The following is an 18194-nucleotide window of genomic DNA, read 5'->3' on the forward strand; positions in this document are numbered from 1 at the left end:
TCATTCCGACCATCAGTTATTAGCTTCCTCTCCCATTCATTCTTCTATCTCTTTTTTTCTTCTGCTGTTTCTCATTAAATGCCACTTTAAGACTTCGTCTTCTGTTTTCACGTGTTGTGATCTGCTTTACTTTTTTTAATTATTTTTTTTGGTTTTGTAAGTTGCCAGGTGGCACTTAAATCCGAGTGCTTTTTAATCAAAATGGGGGAAAACTAACAAACCCACACACGTCGAGATCCTGACTGAGCGGCATGCCAGCGCACTCCCAGGCAGCCAGCAAACAGTGTAATTAAACTAATTGTCTCTGCAACATATTTCAATCCAGACATGAAAGAATTTTAAAGGGTGTGTGTGTGTGTGTGGGGGGGGGGGGGGGTGCAATGCTAATTGTTCGCGCAGTTTTCCGCCCGAATTCGCAACGGCGGGGCACAGACGTAGTTTTTAATGTTAGGGAGTGGCGCATTGGTGGATGGTGGGTAATTTTAGGCTAAAATTGATTAAAGAAACTCCACAAGCTAGATTGAATTGTGCTCAGCGGGCGGGAGATAAAAAAAATAAAAATAAAAAAAGAAGCTCCGACTGTGAACTCTGTGACAGAAGAGTCACGTCTAACTCCACTCCGTCAGAATTAGGTGAGGCGCTGCAGATAAGTATAGGGTCCCACCAGACCCCCCTTAGGCATCTCCGTTAAGTACAGGTGAGCGAAAAACTGTCAAAACACGGGAATTTCTGCTACAGGACACCGTGTGGTTGAATTTGGTAAGTGGCCCATTGTGGCACCAAAAAGGGGAAAGGCTTCAGCTGAAATCTTCCCGTCCTGAAGGAGGAAAACGGCGAGCCACAAAGTCTGGAAGAAATGAAATGACTAGAAAGTTAAAGAACAAAACAAAATGTAATAAATTGTGGCTTGGCTGTCAGTTTTATTGTGCAGCTGCTGCTGTATTTCCACAAATATAAAGCGGTGGTGAACTAACACCCAGAACTTGAGGGGTGTGGTTGGAACAAGAGCAACAACAACAGCAAAGGCTCCGGTTTTAGCTCCTCTGAGGCTCGTGTGTGACTTACTTTAGAACAAGAACAAAAGAATCAAAGCTGTTTTTAGCCAAATAAACTCAGTTACTATTGATTAGCAGCGTATCAACTTTATATGTACAAAACGTGAAAATGAAAGCGTCTTCAGACTTCTGTTGTCTTTGGAATTAATTAAAATTCTCCTTTAATCTGTTCCTTCTATTACCTTTGAGCACTTGTCTGTCTGCTTGTTCGTCCTTTTTCCAATGTTTCCCTGCCGCATGCCCGAGTCCTTTCATTTTTCTACACCTGAGCTTTTTCTTGCAGCACCAAGACATGAGTTACACAACCAGTCTGGATGCTTTCAGCCATCTTTTATGACAATGTTTGGAGGGAAACTGCTTCAGGGAGCGGCATCCATCAGATGCGCCGCAATCCCGAGGCTGCGCTCAGCGCCGCGCGTGGCGCTCTGACCCAGTGACAGAATCAATGTCGTTTTTAACGTTTTTATTGTTGTAACCCCGGCCGTTTACTTCTTCATTTTTATCACAGATGTAATCCAAACCTGTCGAGGTGGGCAAAGATGTGGTGGTTTTTGATTCCAGGTTTCTGTTTGGTCACTTTTAACGAATCTCCACTCTACCCACCACTTTTCTTTTTCTTTCAAGTCCAAAGCCACAGGAAATGAGGAAAATCCATTAGCTGGGTGGTTTTAGCCCCCCCTCCTCCTTTTTAGAGCACTGAAGGAGCAGTTTTGCCCTGTGGGCCTACATGACAAGGGCAGAGGAAATGGCCAAGCATTAATGGCAGCTTTGATTACTCTCCTGTCACTAATGTAGCCAACATGAAAGACAAGAAGAGAAGAAGGATGACTTCAGCTGCAATCAGAAGCAATCTGGTGGCATCTGCATGCAGCCAGGTCATACTTGTGGTGCCATTTGGAGCAGAAAGACTCTGGGAGGGGGGCATACGCACGACATTAGATCACCAGCTCTTGCGCACGGATTCCATTAATGACTGAATAGGTCTGTGATCTGGGAGGTTACCTTTCGTTGAGACTCGCTGTTTGCTGCACGGACACGTGTTGTAATGTTGACACTCTGGGTGTGCAAGCTCATTGCAAACTTGGATCTAAGACGTGGTGTGATGCTGTGTGTCAGGAGTGAATAACCTAAGCTCAGTTGTGAAAGACTTTAAACAAGCTGCTCTCAACTGTTTCACCTGTTTGGACTTCTCCTGATCAAAGTCACTTATCAACTTGATGAATGCAGAGCTTTAATTTAGAGGCCAATTAAGTTATCTTCCCATTAACTCAAGCTCCTTGAAAAATGCGGCTAACCTCATTTCCAATTTACCATATGTGCATTCCTGAGGAAACTCAATCACAAGTAAAAAAAAAAAAAAGCTTTTAGTCATCTGATACTGTTTTTATTCTAGTGTGTTTACTCTAAATAATTGTAGAAACTGCAGTCAATTAATAACTTTTGATTTTTTGTGTAGACTAATTCAAAATAAAAATGGGTTAAAGTATCAACAAATCCATTTTTTAGTAGGATAACGCTGTGTATAGAAAGGCAGCAAACACACTCTAGCTTTTAAAGGCAGTTTAGATTCTCCACATAACTATTCTGAGAGGAATTTAAAAAAAAGAAAGAAAAAGTGAATATTATGAGAATCTGAACTTGGATTGAGGATTAAAACCAGATTTAAGTAGACTGTATCACTTTGGCAGGAATATCATCAAACCCTAATCCTTTTAAAAATGAGCTATGAGCATCATCTGTATTTGTGACCTGGACTGGTGTTCCAAACAGGAAGTACCCGCTGGTTCCAAAAAGCCACAGTCTGATAGACTTCAGCTGTTACTCCGTCATTCTATTAGTCAAAAAAGCCATTCTGGCTCTGATACATTTTTTTTCTTCTTCCTACTAATTCTCATTTTTTCATATTTTTTGCTGTAGTTCAAGTTATTCAAGTTATAAACTGACCAATCAGATGCCTCAATAAAAGTAGTCGAACTTTTGAAGCGTTTGACTGACAAATTCTCCCGAGCCTAAATCCAAGGGGTAGGGGTGTGACCTTTCAACAAGCTCACTCTTGATTGGTGAGGGTGGTTGCCGTAGAAACGATGACTCGGACTGACTCAGACTAATCACTGGTAATAGCTCTTTTTCGGTTCCATCATGGCGAAGGCACATTTGCTTGCTCCAGTTCTGCTATACAGTCAATGGCAACAAAGCAGAACAGCAGACCTGCATTACGGCTAATAAAGCAACAACATGGTGTTAACATCTTCTTGTGCCATGTTTCTAATGATGCCAGACATGCATAAAGAAAATCAGAGGATTTCTTTATTCAATTTCTTTATTTTCAAACGCAGTTGCATTCTGATGCATCCACCTGCAGACGACTCGATCCATGTATAGTTTTCCTCGTCTGAGCTGTAAGCTAGTGGGAGAGCATCTTAATGGATGGGTGATGGGAAGTGGGGGTTGGGTTACGGTCAAACTCCTGCAGCTCCTATGTCCTTGAAAATGACACTTATTTCTTTTTAAACATTTTGTCTAAAAACGCCTGACAATCATTAAAGGGGCACAGGGAACGATTTAAAAATAGATAAATAGATGATCAGAGCGGGACTTTGAGGTAACTTTACCAATTTCTACCATTTCACATTTCATACTAATACTATTGGTACTATTTAAGGATACTATTCATACTATTGGTTACTATTTCAACTCCTTATCTCCATTCATTTTAAGTTGAGCTTCAATCAGGAAGTTAAAGGGTTTCCCCTTCACCGGAAGTCACCATTACACCACCATTCATCTGCTTTCCTCCTGTTTTATTTAAGAAATAGCTGTTTTTTGCTTTTGCTTGTAGCTTTCTGTCCTCTGTGGTTGCCACAGGGTAATTTGCCTCCTTTCCCTAAATTATTGACGCTTGGCAGATGTTAGGAATAAGCAAAACTCATGAGGAAATCACAATTTGTTTCAAGCGAGTTTCAGTTTTTAAGTATAAAGGACTTGGCAAAGACTGTCAGAAACAGTTTTTTTGTTCTTCGTTGCTTTTATTTTTCTGCCAAAAAGTGTGGGTGTGTGTGTGTGTGTGGGGGGGGGGACATTTTTAGATCCTTTCCAAAGAAAAATCCTAAATCAGAGACCACAATCCTCCATTAAGCTAAAACCTGAATAATTTGTCAGACACGGAGCAGCTTAAAACAAATTTAGAGGAAAAACGCTTGATGGGTTTTAAATGACTGCATAGAGTTTATGACAAAGTTAATAACATAAGACGGGACTTCGATGCATTAGGACCGGTTAAAGCTCATTGGGTCAGGCTGCCGATCGCTTCAATGTGAGGCTCTCTGCTGTGTTCTGGTGTCGATGTGCCACATCCAGCTGTTTCCAGATCGTCATGCGGCTCCGGCCTCAGCCTCCCTCCTGGAGATACTTCATCTGCATCGCAGCGAGTTCTTTAGGAAGAAGAGGTTTATATGAGAGCTGAAGTCTGCAGGTCGTCTGTGTGTGAGATGAAATTCCACTTTTCCACCTGCTCGCCCAGCAGAGGACCTGCCTGGAAATAGCTCTGCCTGCAGTTCCTGCTTTTCCTCCTCTCTTGCCGGCTGCTCAATTAGAGCGGTGGTTGTAACTCCTCTGGGTGCTTTAACTCCGTGCCTCAGAGTTTCTTCAGTGTCAGCCTTGGCCTTGTTGACTGAAGCCTGAACAATAGCTACAACACGTGTCCACCAGAGTGATTTTGCTTTCGGACAAAGATCTACTCCCTGCAGATTTTCTTTTTTAACTCCCCCCCCCCGCATAATTCCATTAGTGCGTCCGATTCAGGAACAGGCCGATCAGCCTGCAGGACAATGAAACGGGCCACAGAGAGGTTCTTCCGGGGTTTGGATAGTGTGGCCTCCAGCTGTGGGGGTTCTGCTGGTACAGAGACCTCCGGTCCATTGGTTCTGAAAGAAGCTTGGATGAACTTTGGAAAAGCCTCATTTCTGAGGTGTGTTTGTCTGCAAAATACATTTTTAGAACACTTTTTTTAAAGTTCAAACGCAACGGATTGGTCTATATTTGCCAGTGAGCATCGATGCACACTGACACTTCTGGAAAATTCTGTAATTGTAAATCTGGACAGCATTACAAAATGGAGACGGCGGTATGTAGTAAGTAGTGAAGGAATTCTGACACACTTAATGACTTGACATTATATTCATCTCCTGATGCCTGCATGTGCTCCCTTCTCCACGAGTGTGTGTGTTTACCTCGTTGAGCTGGGCGAACGTGCAGCAACACTGGCTCACGCAGTATTACTGTGCTCAAAGAGGCAGCTCACTGGCATAGTCGTGATGGGAGTGTGTGTGTTTGCTTTCCTGGGAGAAGTCAGGTGAAGTCAACAGTTTGAGACAGAAACGGTTGGGCTTTAATGGAGGATTTTCGGGGCAGGGTGGAAAAGGGGAAAGAGTCACAAAGCTGTGAAAAGCTCTCTGACGACAAAGCAGGGCTCAAGTTAATGCAGAACAAAGCTCCTCTGAAGCAACGTTAACATCATTGTTACACATTTACGTCTCGTGTTGCAGGAGATCATAAAAACTGTTCACCGTTTGGTCTTGGAGCTTTATCTCTCCTGTTTCTGCCCCAGAGCCTCCCCAAATATTTATGTACCGTAGCAGTCCCACTGTTTTTGCAGTTCTTTGTTGTTCCCGTGCCTTTAGGCAAAAATTGTACTGCTACAGACTCGAAACGTTATGAGCTCTACTACAAAAACTGACGTTTTGTTGACCTTTGATCTCTGAAGGGGACTCCATCTGGAATTTTCCAAATACACCTTTTGTACCTTCTATAAATCATTGGGAAGCAAGCTGGCGATGCTTTCACATTATCTACCGGAATATTGTAAAAATGTATTACATAAATCCTTGGCTCGAGTGGAACAAAGCAATTGGCATACAGTATTTGATGTATGTATAGTATATATAATGTATTTGATGGGTGTGGTTAACAAAAAACCTCCGTTGCCAAGGAAATGCAAAAAATTACTTTTGCTGATTCTTCTAAAAATTAGCTACACATGTTCGTCACATCACGGCGACCAAAAATGAAAATGGTTGCTATGGAGATAAAAGCGACGGAAAAGCTGCCATTTTGAAAACATTTTTTTCTTTTTCCTATGAATTTGTGACATTCAGCTCTGGCCAAGGAGGCTAGTAGTGATATGGCCACACAATGCCACAAAGTGCTTTATTCATCCCTTGTTTTTCCTCCTCCCCTTTACGTTGTGAGCAAAGCCTGATGACACAGGGCCCACCTGATAATACCCAAAAGCCAGTGCATGCGGGGAATGCCAAAGGGAGAATCAGGGAACTAAAGGAGGAAAATGCAGAACCGCTGCGAGAAAGAGGGCAGACATGAATAATGAAAGGCACTGATGCACACGCAGCTCCATTCAGCGTGGCGGCACCCCGGTTTCCCCCCGTGCTGCGCCGGTCACGGGCAAAGTGAGACAGAACGGGAGACAAATGGCCCGAGAAGCGAAGGGATAGATCCTCGTGGATCTTCAGGCTGGTAGTTAGCAAGTTTTAAGAGGAAGAAACAGGAATAGTTTCATCCAAAGACACAAATCTTAATAAAAAATGAACAGAAACACTGTTTAGAGCCAAAAAACTTCAAAAAGGAAACCCTGTAAGGCTTTTTTTTCTTTGTCAGGTTAGCTTGGTAACACCTCAAAACCGTCAGCTCCAAGGAACCTTGTTCTTGTACCAAGCCTGATATCTTCACGTGTTATTTAAAAAAAAAACACTGGTTGTTTCCTCTTTTCAAGGACAAAGCATTCAGTCAAATATCCTGCAAGCCTCAAAGGTTTCTTGCAAATGTTGCCTTTATTTTCTTTTGCAAACTTGAAGGTTCCCCCCCCCCCAGAGCCCAACTTTATTCAGATGGACAGTGCATTCTGTTTTATCCAGACTTGTTTCATTTTATTTTCTCCTCAGGAGTCCATCCTGGAAGAGTTCCCTACAGTTTCAGGATAATAAAACTTCCTCTCAAACTGGTGAATAGTGACTGCTTTGTACTCCAATGTAGAACTTCTTTTCTAAAAACCTCAAAAAAGAAAATTTACATAATGTCTGTTGCTCCCTGACAGCTTGTTTTACATCATCGCTTTGAAAAGGAAATTTTGCAGAAACAACCAGCCCTGTGTTACATGCAGCTATCACTTAATTCAGCGTTAAATTATAAGAAATGATGTTTATTTGGTTTGTGCGAGGAGTTGAATCGACTTTGTTTTTTTAAATAAAAAGATCCACCCACTTAGACATGTAGAATTGGCCACCATCACATCCACTCCTCTCAAACGCTTCTTTGCTTCTACGTGCAAATCTTCAGAGCCGGTGTTTCTTATGAGTGATGGTGTTAGCCTTCAGTGTCAGGAACCGAAGGTGCAGAACCCAAAATGTGTCCGAAACGTCAATCGTGTCCATTCAACTGCCATTTCTCTACCATATGGACACCACCATATTGGAGTCAGACAACCTCAGTAAGCAGGGATTGGTCTAAAATCTGTCAATCAAATGCTGTGAATGTTGGACATGGGGCCAAGCAGCAGGCACCACCTACTTTAATTCAGCCATCTGATTCGGTTTCAGAGCAAGAATAGTCCCCCTGACTAATAGGGTGAAGAAGTTTACTTATAGAAGTCTATGCGATGTTGGCTTTTTGTAACCGGCGGGTACTTCCTGTTTGGAACACCAGTCCAGTTCTCATTTACAGTCGATGGTCCAGATTCACTCATTTCTCCCCTAGTGATGCACTGTTTAGGACGTTTGCCATTTTGTCAGGGTCTCCGAATGATTCCATCATTGCTCATTAGATTGGCAAATATAGACCCCAACGCACTGTGTTTGAACGATGTGTCATGTCATTCAGGTTTTCTGGATCAGAACACGATGGATTGTGAAACATTTATATTTATTAGGTGTTTACTTCGGCAAATGGGTGATAACGTATTTAGCATGAAAAAAAAGTAGGAATCGAATTGCAAAATCCCAGCCACTGGAAAGTCTGGCACTTTATAGTCTTTTAGGTTTTTTTTTTTCCTGATGATGGAGGACATATATTTATATATATAATGAAGATTTAAATTGCATTTTTAAGTTTTTCTTTATTCAACTCAGTGTAAATCAGGACCAGATGAAAAAATGGCGTTTGGAAAAGATCGTATTTGTTACATAGAGAATACACTGGACCCTGACCCGCTCAGCAGTGGGGCGGAGAAGGGGCTTCTCAATGCCAAAGCTCCTGCCCACAACTCGGAGATGAATTTCTTAAAAGCTACTGCCGCTCTGCAGAAACTATGTCCTAGAAAACAACAATTTTTTTTTTAAATGGGTAAAAACAGCAAAACTGGGAACGCTTGGAAAATAGATCGGAGTGGAACTCTAAAGTGCATTTTCCCTATCAAATCAAAAATACATAAATAAATAAAAGTCTTGGTGACATGGCAGGATGCTGGAACAGATAAGTGGTAGATCAGGAGAACCTGGTATAAGAAAGTCCTTAAATATGACTGTAGAATCTGATCATCTCAAAGCTGTAACTCTGTTTTCGTGTTTGCCATAAAAGCAGTCAGAGACGGCTCACGAGAAAAAAATAATGCTGCAACATAACTCGGAGCTCTGATGCCGGCGCCGTATAAACAAGGAGCAGGAAGAGCGGGCCTTCCGCTGCACACTCCACTTACTTGGACGAGGTGGATATAGAGACATGGAGTCAAAGGGAGAGCCTCCATGACGGAGCTGGGTGTAGTCACATTGAGGTCAGGGCCGTGAGCGTTGCTGCTGAGCGGAACGCTCAGTGTAGGTGAGTGAGCTTAAAGAAAATTGCAGCTGAGCTTTGAGTGGAAAAGCAGTGAGTGCAGCTTGGAGGAACACTTGAAACTAAAGAAAACAGCTCCTCTTCTTTTGGGATTATGCTCTCCTCACTTTCTCCTCAGATATTCATGGCTGTATTTGTCAGCTGCAAGCAGCTGCTCTCTTCTGTGTGAGCCCTGAGACTTCCTGAATAACTATCTTTTAACCTCAAGGCATCAGCCTGCATCTTATTACAGCAGCCGGTAGCTGTTTTTTTCTGTTTTTTTTCTAAGCCTCACCTGAGCTGCAGTTACACAGATGAGCTGCTCAATTCCAATTAGGGCACCTGTGATTGGATCGCGGGGCAAGTCTGCCACTGGCTATTGTTGATGCAAGGATAATTCAGAGAAGCTGCATCCATCTTGTCATCAAGAACAAACATGCTTGTTAGGCTGCACATTTATCTGTGTGTGTGTGCGATTCACCTTTTGGTCCATGCAGGGTTTTACTGGACTGGGAGGTCGATAGATCAATTCTGAGTGGAAGGCACACTCAGCAAAGCCAGAATAGCTCTTGAAAGGCCACGGCAATCAGTCTCAGCCAGGCCTGTCCCCTAATCATCCAGTAGAGATTTTTATTGTGAATGGAAGGCCTTTTTTTTCCCTTTCTTTCTTTTTTTTAGTTTTTTTTTTAGCAAATTTGCACTTGAGCTCCTCCATTGAAGTCAAATGTGCAGCTAGCACAGATATGGATAATTGAAATTGATCCACAATCAGCCTTAAATGGGTGCTGTTGCAGCTTTTTTGTGGCTGTTTAACATTTGCCACTTTATAAAGTAGAAATATAGCAGCTGGCAAGGCTTTGGGTTAATCTAACAATACACAGGAGCAGGAAAACAGAAGTCTTAATGCTTGAAATTCAGCTCCTCCAACTCAATTAATTTAATCCTGTCTGCCTCAGAGAAAAAGCTTGATATTTTGTTTTGTTTTTTTCTCACCCCAAATCTGTAGAAATCGGTTTTATGGACCTCAGATGCAATACAACACGTTCTCCTTTATTGTTATTACAGCTATGTTCATACATTGAAGCGATTTTGAAGTTAATTTAATAATAAGGAAACGTTACTTCAGCCTTGACTGTTTGTCAAACTGGTAACGTTCACTCAATATTTGTTTTTATAAAAAAAAAAAGTCAATTTGTCTTGAATGGGAATTTGGAGCATCTCCAAATATGTGTTAGAACTAATATTGTCTTACTAAATATTGTTTAAAATTAGGTTTTAAATAATAATAATAAATTTTTGTTGAGCTAATTTACTCTTTGGGTATTTTCACTTTCTCCTGTATTTAGAAATGTCTCCTCATGCATCCAGTAAAAGCAGAGGACGCTGAGCATCCGTCTGAAACTGTTCAAGCGGCTGAAAATCCTTTCAAAATAATGGCTTACAAAGTGAGCACATCTCGTACACGCTGCCATTTCCTTCCAGCCCTTCTGCTATAACAATGTTACTTTAAAAGAGAACTAATCAGTTTTGTGTACATTTACAGCCGGTGCGACTGAGCCAGTGTAATGTGATTATTTGATCAAAATGCAGCGCTGCGTGCAGCTCGGAGAGCCGGCTGATGTTTGTTTGAACGCCGACTGAAGGGTGCAAATTAGGGATCATCTTTCCTGCCGTACGGAGAAATTCATCATCTGTCTTTCACAGAGACACGCATCCACTGCAGCTCTAGTAACAGAGATTACTCGCCTTTTAGACGCCCCCCCCGGGAATTTTCTCATGCCTGTTTCACTTTAAATATCCCGGACTTCTTGACAAATCCCGGTCATCCTTTCTCTGCCTCTAAGTCGCTCCACTGTCGAGTTGCTGGTGGGGTGGGGTGGGGGGGGGAGAATGGCATCAGGCATTTTAGCAATACATAATTGCATTTCCAAGCTCCATTTTTTTAATCAGAGGAAATTTAATTAAACTTGGACCCTTTCCTGATTTCCTGTTGGCTTTGATGCATTTGAAATGAAATAGGAAACCGCCCGATGTTCCCGGGGAATATTACTGCGCTGCAGGGGTGACTCCTGTGGTGCTTTTCCTCTCCAAACCTGCACGGTCTGTGACCACTCTTTCCACATCCAGAAACTGCCTTTCTGAGCGCTTTATGCTCCACCTGACAGACAGCGGTTGCAGTCTTGTAGGTTCCTCCCCCCCAGCAAACACAATCTCAGAAAAAAGGAGTGCAGAGATAAGAGGAGGTGCCGTATTGTGATATGTGCCGTTGGAAGGAGGCTTCTTGCACAGATAAGGTCTGAAGGCTGGCTGTCAGAGGCAAAGGTGTATCTTTCTCAGATTATGTCCAGATGATGGCTTCATCTTTAGGGTAGGTTTTTTTCGTGACAAGAGGTTGCAGATTTACTGAGTCAGAGGCAGCATGGAAGCTCTGGGATCATCATGCGCTTGGTCCATGTGTGCCTATGTGCTCCTCATAAAGTATTTACATGAAAAACTTGTCAAAGGAATGGTGTGGACTCTTGTCGCTCATCATGATCCACAGGCCTATAAAGGAGAATGATGTCCTGCCACGAAATGAACCTTTAGGACCCACTTATTTTCAAAAGAAAAATGTTTTGGGTGTTTTTGACATGTTCTTGTGGCATTTTTCCAATTATTCAGGACAGTTATGAGGCTTTAAGTTGCATTTATGAGGATTTCTTTGTTCAAATGGTTGTGAATCAGGAGCAGACGGAAAAAAAAGTAGTTTTAAAAAGATCCTATATGTGATGTAGAAAATACGCTGGGCGGGGCACAAGCTTTCTGCTCCGCTCCATTCTGATGCCTCCACCTGTGGACGACTAGGTCCAAGTACGTCTTGGTCAGTTCCAATAGCGCTCTGCATTTTTTTGACTCAAACATCAAAATGCTTCTGCGCGGTGACCTAAATGCAAGTTTCTCAGCAATATCTGCAGGTGGCCGACATTTGAAATCGGGAGGCTCCGGTCGCGTTTTTACACGCAGCGCCACCAGACTATTTGTTTTGACAAATAGCTACCGCTTCCTGTTGGCAGGAAGGCAGCAGCGCTGCAATTGACTGATAGGAGGGTCTCAAAGGTCCCCAAAATCGTCTGATGATCGTCTCATTTTGGCCTGCTGCCCCCCTGCCTCCATGCTGCCGTCCCACTGCTGTTCAATTGTTAGAAATCGTACGGTAGCAGTCGACGAGGGCTGTAGACATCCGCCGGGGACCAGGCAATGACCAGACGCCAGTCTGACGATTTCGGCCAACGTGGGTCCCAGATATGAATCCTGTGGTTGGACCTCTTGGACCTTTGATTTGGGAGCTGGGGCTTTGCTCTTGCTGGGTTTCTTGTCTAAAAATTGCAATGTGTCCCACTTTTTACATACCCACAGGCTACCAGGCGGCTGGTTGCACCGGATATGGACGGCTTGTGGTCTACATTCATGACCACGCCAACAATTTTCAATTAAATCAGGCGGCGGTATTGTATATCGATGATTCTTCCAATTTCCCCCCCCTTTCACGTGGTAGCAGTGGTCTTTCCTTAAAACTGTTCTCAAAAGCACCAGCCTCTTTAAAGTGCTTCCCCATAGGAGGAAAAAACGGTGCCTTTGTTGTAACTGAGGTCGTGGCTACTTATTCAGTATTTATATAGTACGGCACTCAACTCAAAGCAAGACGTCAAGTAGTGGCAATTATATCTTTTGCCGTTTCTATGATCCATGCAAAGTGTTGGCGATGAGTCACAATTTGTCTTAATTAGGGCTGCTACTTATGGTTATTTTGATTGCTGACTAAGCCACCAATAATTATTTGTTTTAGTCACAATTGATTTCATGTAATTTATTATTAGTTTAGTTTTTATTAAAATTAAAAAAGGATTCAGTCTTAATAATATACAGTTTATATATAAACTGTTTTTTTTTTAAAAGAAAGAATGTTTAAAAAAATCTAATGGGGAGCTACACACCTGAGACCGTGTTGGCTTTATGCATTAGCAATAGTGAAGGCGTTCAGATAGAAGTAAACCAGTTTAATGGGGAAGTAAACTTGTTTTTGTTTCTAGTTGTGAGCCTAATTCCAGGAGTGACTTGTCTGTCGAATGTAAAAATCTTTCACTGCAGATTTGGAACACATTTGACATGGTGGCTGGAGTGTTAAAAATCAATAAATGCTCCTGCCACTCTGCAGAAACTATGTCTTAGAAAACGACACCGGTTTTTTGATTTTGACCAAAAACTGCATTAAAAAGAACACTTGAGGTTGTGTCCGAATTCCCACCCTAACCCCTAACTACTAAAAAACTATATACTGTAGTGTGTGATTATGTAGTGCCCTGGATTTTAAAAGCAATTCGGACGCCATGCTCTCAATTTTTTTTTCTTTTTCAACGACGAATATGATGTTATCGATACCACAAATTTATAAATCTCATTGATATGAGCGATGATCATTTATGAATCCACTGTCTTCTGAAAATAAAAATGTTACTAGTTTATTAAAAGAGTACATTTAAATACTATTTTTTGGCAAACATTGTTCAGACGCAATGCATTGTGGTCCATATTCGCCATTCCAGTTAGCATCGATGCACACTGCTTTTTTGCAGAGACTTCTGGGAAGTTTCAAGGGCACTCGATTTTCGAATTGTAAATTTGGATAGCGCTACAAAATGGCGAACGCCCTATATAATGAGTAGTGAAGGAATTCGGACACAACCTGACAGGTTTTTTTTGCGCGTCACTAACAAGAGCATTGAGAACACGCTAAAAGGGTTAGCATGGCTAATGTGTAGCATGTTCCAAACACGTTCTAGCATAAGGGAACTTATTTATTAAAAAGTCTTACTGACTGACAGATTTACCTTTGACTCATTTGCACACCTAATGCGCCTTATGTATGACATAAGTTATAGACCATTCATTGAAGGTGCGCCTTATAATCTGCTGCGCCCTATGGTGCGTAAAAATACAGTAGCTTAAAATTTGATTAAAGTGGGTCTTTAAGGCTTCATTTCACCTTCAGATGTCTTTTTTAGTACTATTTCAAAGGAAAGCCTCGAAGCTTCACGGGGCTTCATTTGCCAAGTTTGTTTTTTTACTGACTTTGCTTGTTTTTAAAAAAAAATTCTAGTTTTACCTGATAAATGCAAAACCTTCCATAAAACATTTCCTGGCTTATTGGCAAAAGCTAACTATGCTAGATGCTAAAGTTAAAAATCAGATGAACTGTAATTTTTTGTCATAATTAAACCTTTATGCTGACCAATCACTGCTTTCCTAGTCTCAGTGAAAGTGTTTGCCACACACACAGACCTTTTTGAGCCTCTGCTCTGCCCCTTTAGAGCACATCTGTCTTGATTTGTGTCTTTCCCCCTTGAATAAGAGTTTGTGCATCGAAGTATCAAGGAGTTAAGCAGAGCTGGCTCTGCTGGAAGGAAACAGCTGTCTCTGTGTGTGTCAAGCTCAGGATATGACAGCCTGAGGTTGATGAAGACTGCACTACAGCGCTTGGTGAGCAAAGGCAGCCATCCACCCCAGAAACAGACAAAAACAGAGGCGCAGGGACACACCTGGATCAAGGCATGAAGGTTATTTGGGGAGCCTTTTGGGTGTTTTTTGGATGATTTTATGTCCTGAACTGTGAGAATGAAAGATCCTATATTACTGCGTGTTTGAGTGAAAGTTTGACCCCCACCTCATATTCAAAAACCAAAATTTACATGCATGGAGTACCCAGTGAAAATCAGTTTGGGCTGTTGTGAACGATGACATCACAGCGGGAGAAACCATCAAAACAAAAAAAGAATGGGACCAAAATCTCTTAAGCGGCCAAAAAAAAAAGTTTAATCTACTAATGACACGAAAACACACGTCAGAGATATCCAATGTTAGATTTGATTGATCATTATGGGATGGCCAAAAGACCTACGACTTGGCAACCATTTTGTGGCAAAATGTGAAATATGGTGATTTTTGCACAATATGAAAGAAGATAATTTTACACGCGTGCCACCAGCTTAAGTCTAAAATCCCAACTGAAGTTTTGTTGACCTTTGACCTCAGGAATATGGCTTCTTCTTGAATTTTTCAAAAAGAATTAACAGTTAGCACCTTCTACAAATTTAAACTGTCCCTAGTGATTTTGACCCTAACATTGTGAAGATACTTGGGAAAAGATTTTGGTTTCAAAAGTTTGTAGAATTTGATCGTTGTTAGCGCAGCAAGCTCACGAAAGTAGTGTTACGCTGTTGTTCGGACGATTTTTACTGGAATATTGTGAACATTTCTGACATGAGTCCTTGACTCAAGCTGAGAGAAACAATATAACATATAGGATGGGATCATATTAGGAATGTGGGCATGGTTAGCACAAAAAAAAACCTCTGTTGCCAAGGAAATCCAAAAGTTTACTTTTACAGATTCTTGTAAAGATTACATAGACTTGTTCGTCACCCCTAGGCGACCAAAAAATAAAATGGTTGCTATGGAGATAAAACCAACAGAAAAGCCAGCATTTTGAAAAAAAGAGTGTTTCAAAAAAAAAAAGATTTTGTCACATGCAACTCTGACAGAGGGGGAGAGTGAGGAGCATGTAGCAGCAGCTCACCCAGTTATGGCGGGTCAAAGGGGGTTGGCGAGGGCGAGGACGGGTAGTGCCGGGCCATGCAACGCCACTCAAGGCTTTAATTGTTGTTTCATTTTCCCGCCTCATTCATTACATCTAAACCATCTTTCTTTATAGAGCTATAAACTAGTTTGTGAGTGACTGTTATTGCATTTAGAAGGGTGTTTCGGGTCTTTTTTTTTTTTAGTGTAAGGAGTTTTTGCTGAATGACTGTGACGATGAATAAACGCAAAGAAACAGATCAAATGCTTGGTTGGGTGTTGACATGGAGCATGAAACTTTCCTGCCTTCCTTCTGGCTCTCTATCTTTGCCCCTCTGTCTGCGCATCCTTTCATCACATTCACAAAATGTCAGCCTTGTGTTCCACCTACACAGTGCTCACTCATACAAAATAACCTGTCACAGCCTCGCGTTTGTGTGCCAAATCCTCACTGCAGACATGAGATTACAGCGTGCGGCCGCAGCGGCAGAGGCCAGTAAACCGTAACACTTATTGCCAGATGCAAACACGCAGGTACGCCTGTCTGTTACGCTCATGAGACGCTTTTTTTCTCAATTTATCAAATGTCAGAGCTTGAAAGGTCAGCCTCCCCACGTGTTATGCCTGAGATAAACCAGCCTTGCCGCCTCCTCTCATCTCCATGTGGCTGTGACGTTTATTTTCTTTATTGACCTATAAAGCCTATACCTGCCACCCAGCAGCTCAACATCTCCCTCTTGAGATTTAGAAGAACTCTTCTGTACTGACTTTGTACGCACACAGCACGGCTTGTTTCTGTGTCTGCAGAAATGTGGAGGCACGGCTGTGTGGATTCATGTACTCACTTCACCAGCTGCGGCGCTTTGATGGATGGTGTGTGACAAGTGTGTGGAGTCAGCCCTTTGGTGGGAACCCGCCGGGGCAGGAGGATGCCCTTGTCCTTTCAGATTTCAGAGCATATCTTTTTCTTCCTGCTGCACTTGGGCCGGCGTACATACCCAAAGGCTCGCTGTGATCGATGGGCAGTTTGACGACAGCGAGTAAAATATTCTCTCTGTGCCGTACCCAATCAGGAAGTTGAAACGAAACATTTTGATGTTGTTTTAGGCAGCAGCTGCAGATGAAAGAGTGTTTGAAGACGTTTGGACGGTGAACAAAAATGACAAAGCAAATAAAGCACAGAGAAGAAAACAATTTTTTCCCCGCAAATTCCGTCTTTTTCTCCTTAAAACATGAGTTTTATGCTTCCCTGCTGTTGTAATATAGTAAAGTTTGAGGCGTTAGCACTAAATTAGAACACGTTTTCTAAATGTGTGTGGCTGCACAGACCCAGAGGAAGGGTTAGGGATAGGGATTGGTCAATACGTGCGACCATTCACAACATTTAGCCTCGGTCGCACTGCAAATACGTGCAGGCAATACAGCAATGTGCATCTTGGCTACACGTTTTACATGATTTTCCATCAGTTTTTGTGCTGGGTTATAATGTGGGTAAATTTGTGGGAATAATATCAGCCTTTGCAAAATGTAACTGACATAAAAAAAAGAGTTATGTTTAGGGGCTGAATCTCCACTTAAGTAGGAATTTAGTTCAATTTTACTTATTTTATTCATGATTTTAAAAAAAAGCAACAAAAAAAACCCAGACTGTATGTCACTAAAAGTAAAAGCATGAAAAGGAGCAGAAAGAAGAACGAATCTTGTTAAATCTGCCCGCTTTTCAATATCGCTTTCATTCTTTAGCTGTGCTCACACTAAAAGTCTATGTAAATGTACTTAAATGCAAGTTTTGGGCTTCTGCATTCAAAACTCTGGCGTTCGTGCAAAGCTGCGCAAGTATCTTCGACTGTTTTTGGGCTCTGCGCACACAATGGCATTGAATGTGCGTAGAAAATTGAACGGGCTCGAACTTTGACCAATCAGAGATTTGGCAGTGATGTGTGGACGGCACCCCCATTTAAATTCACATACGTGCCAACCGTTTAAAAATGGATTGTGGAGGACAAATTAATAATTGGAGTTTGTTTCTGGCTGTAATTATATAACATTGAGTCTTTTATATGTCGATATAGAGCTGTGAAAGAAAAAACCTGGAGCAAGATTCACCAGATTTACACACTTTGACATTTCACACCAAGCCTCTTCCAACTGTAGGTGGTGGACATGAGCTAGTAAACAGTAGAAACATAATATAAAGAAGAGGAAGCCCCTCCTTGCTTGTCCAGTGTGAACACCATGGGCTACTTGCATCCAAGAATCCACGTTTAGCATGTTCCTGAAGTGTATCACATGCCCCATGTGTACGTAGTTTTTTGTTTTTTTTGAAGTATTTCAGTCTAAATTTACATAATCAACTCAACTATTACACAAATGCCGTCTCAGTTCACACAGATCATTAGTTTAATCTCAAGCAGCTGGATGGCTCAGTTGGCTGTATGTAGGACTGGCGTATGGGGAAACCAGAGTCCCATTTCCAGGGGGGGTTTAGTCTGGGTCTCCCTGCGCCAGTCCCCAGCCCGGATGAGATACAGGGTTGTGTCAGGAAGGACATCCAGCATAAGAATCTCTGTGTGAATCAGTGAAAGGTTATTTGCTGTGGCAGCCCAACATTAGTTTGATCTTAAATTTCATTCCTAATTAGTACATTAGATTTCAAAAATAATTAATGTTCTTGATTCTTTCATTTCTCTTTCTAGATTATTCCATAACTGC

General features: G+C 41.9%; 2 protein-coding genes across 2 annotated transcripts in view; both read left to right on the forward strand.

Annotated features, from left to right (window-relative positions):
* Positions 1-18194, forward strand: part of fam20cb (FAM20C golgi associated secretory pathway kinase b) — a 67617-nt gene that overhangs the window by 34347 nt on the left and 15076 nt on the right. The gene's annotated exons all lie outside the window — the stretch shown is intronic.
* meiob (meiosis specific with OB-fold) overlaps positions 4718-18194 on the forward strand; it is a 187976-nt gene continuing 174499 nt past the window's right edge. The window contains exon 1 of the mRNA XM_078937090.1: positions 4718-4732. The gene's annotated coding sequence lies outside the window, so the exon portion shown is untranslated. The remainder of the gene's footprint in view (positions 4733-18194) is intronic.

The sequence above is a fragment of the Oryzias latipes genome, chromosome 19, assembly GCF_053564925.1.
Source record: "Oryzias latipes strain Hd-rR chromosome 19, Olatipes_Hd-rR_3.1".
NCBI classification, from domain to species: Eukaryota; Metazoa; Chordata; class Actinopteri; order Beloniformes; family Adrianichthyidae; genus Oryzias; species Oryzias latipes.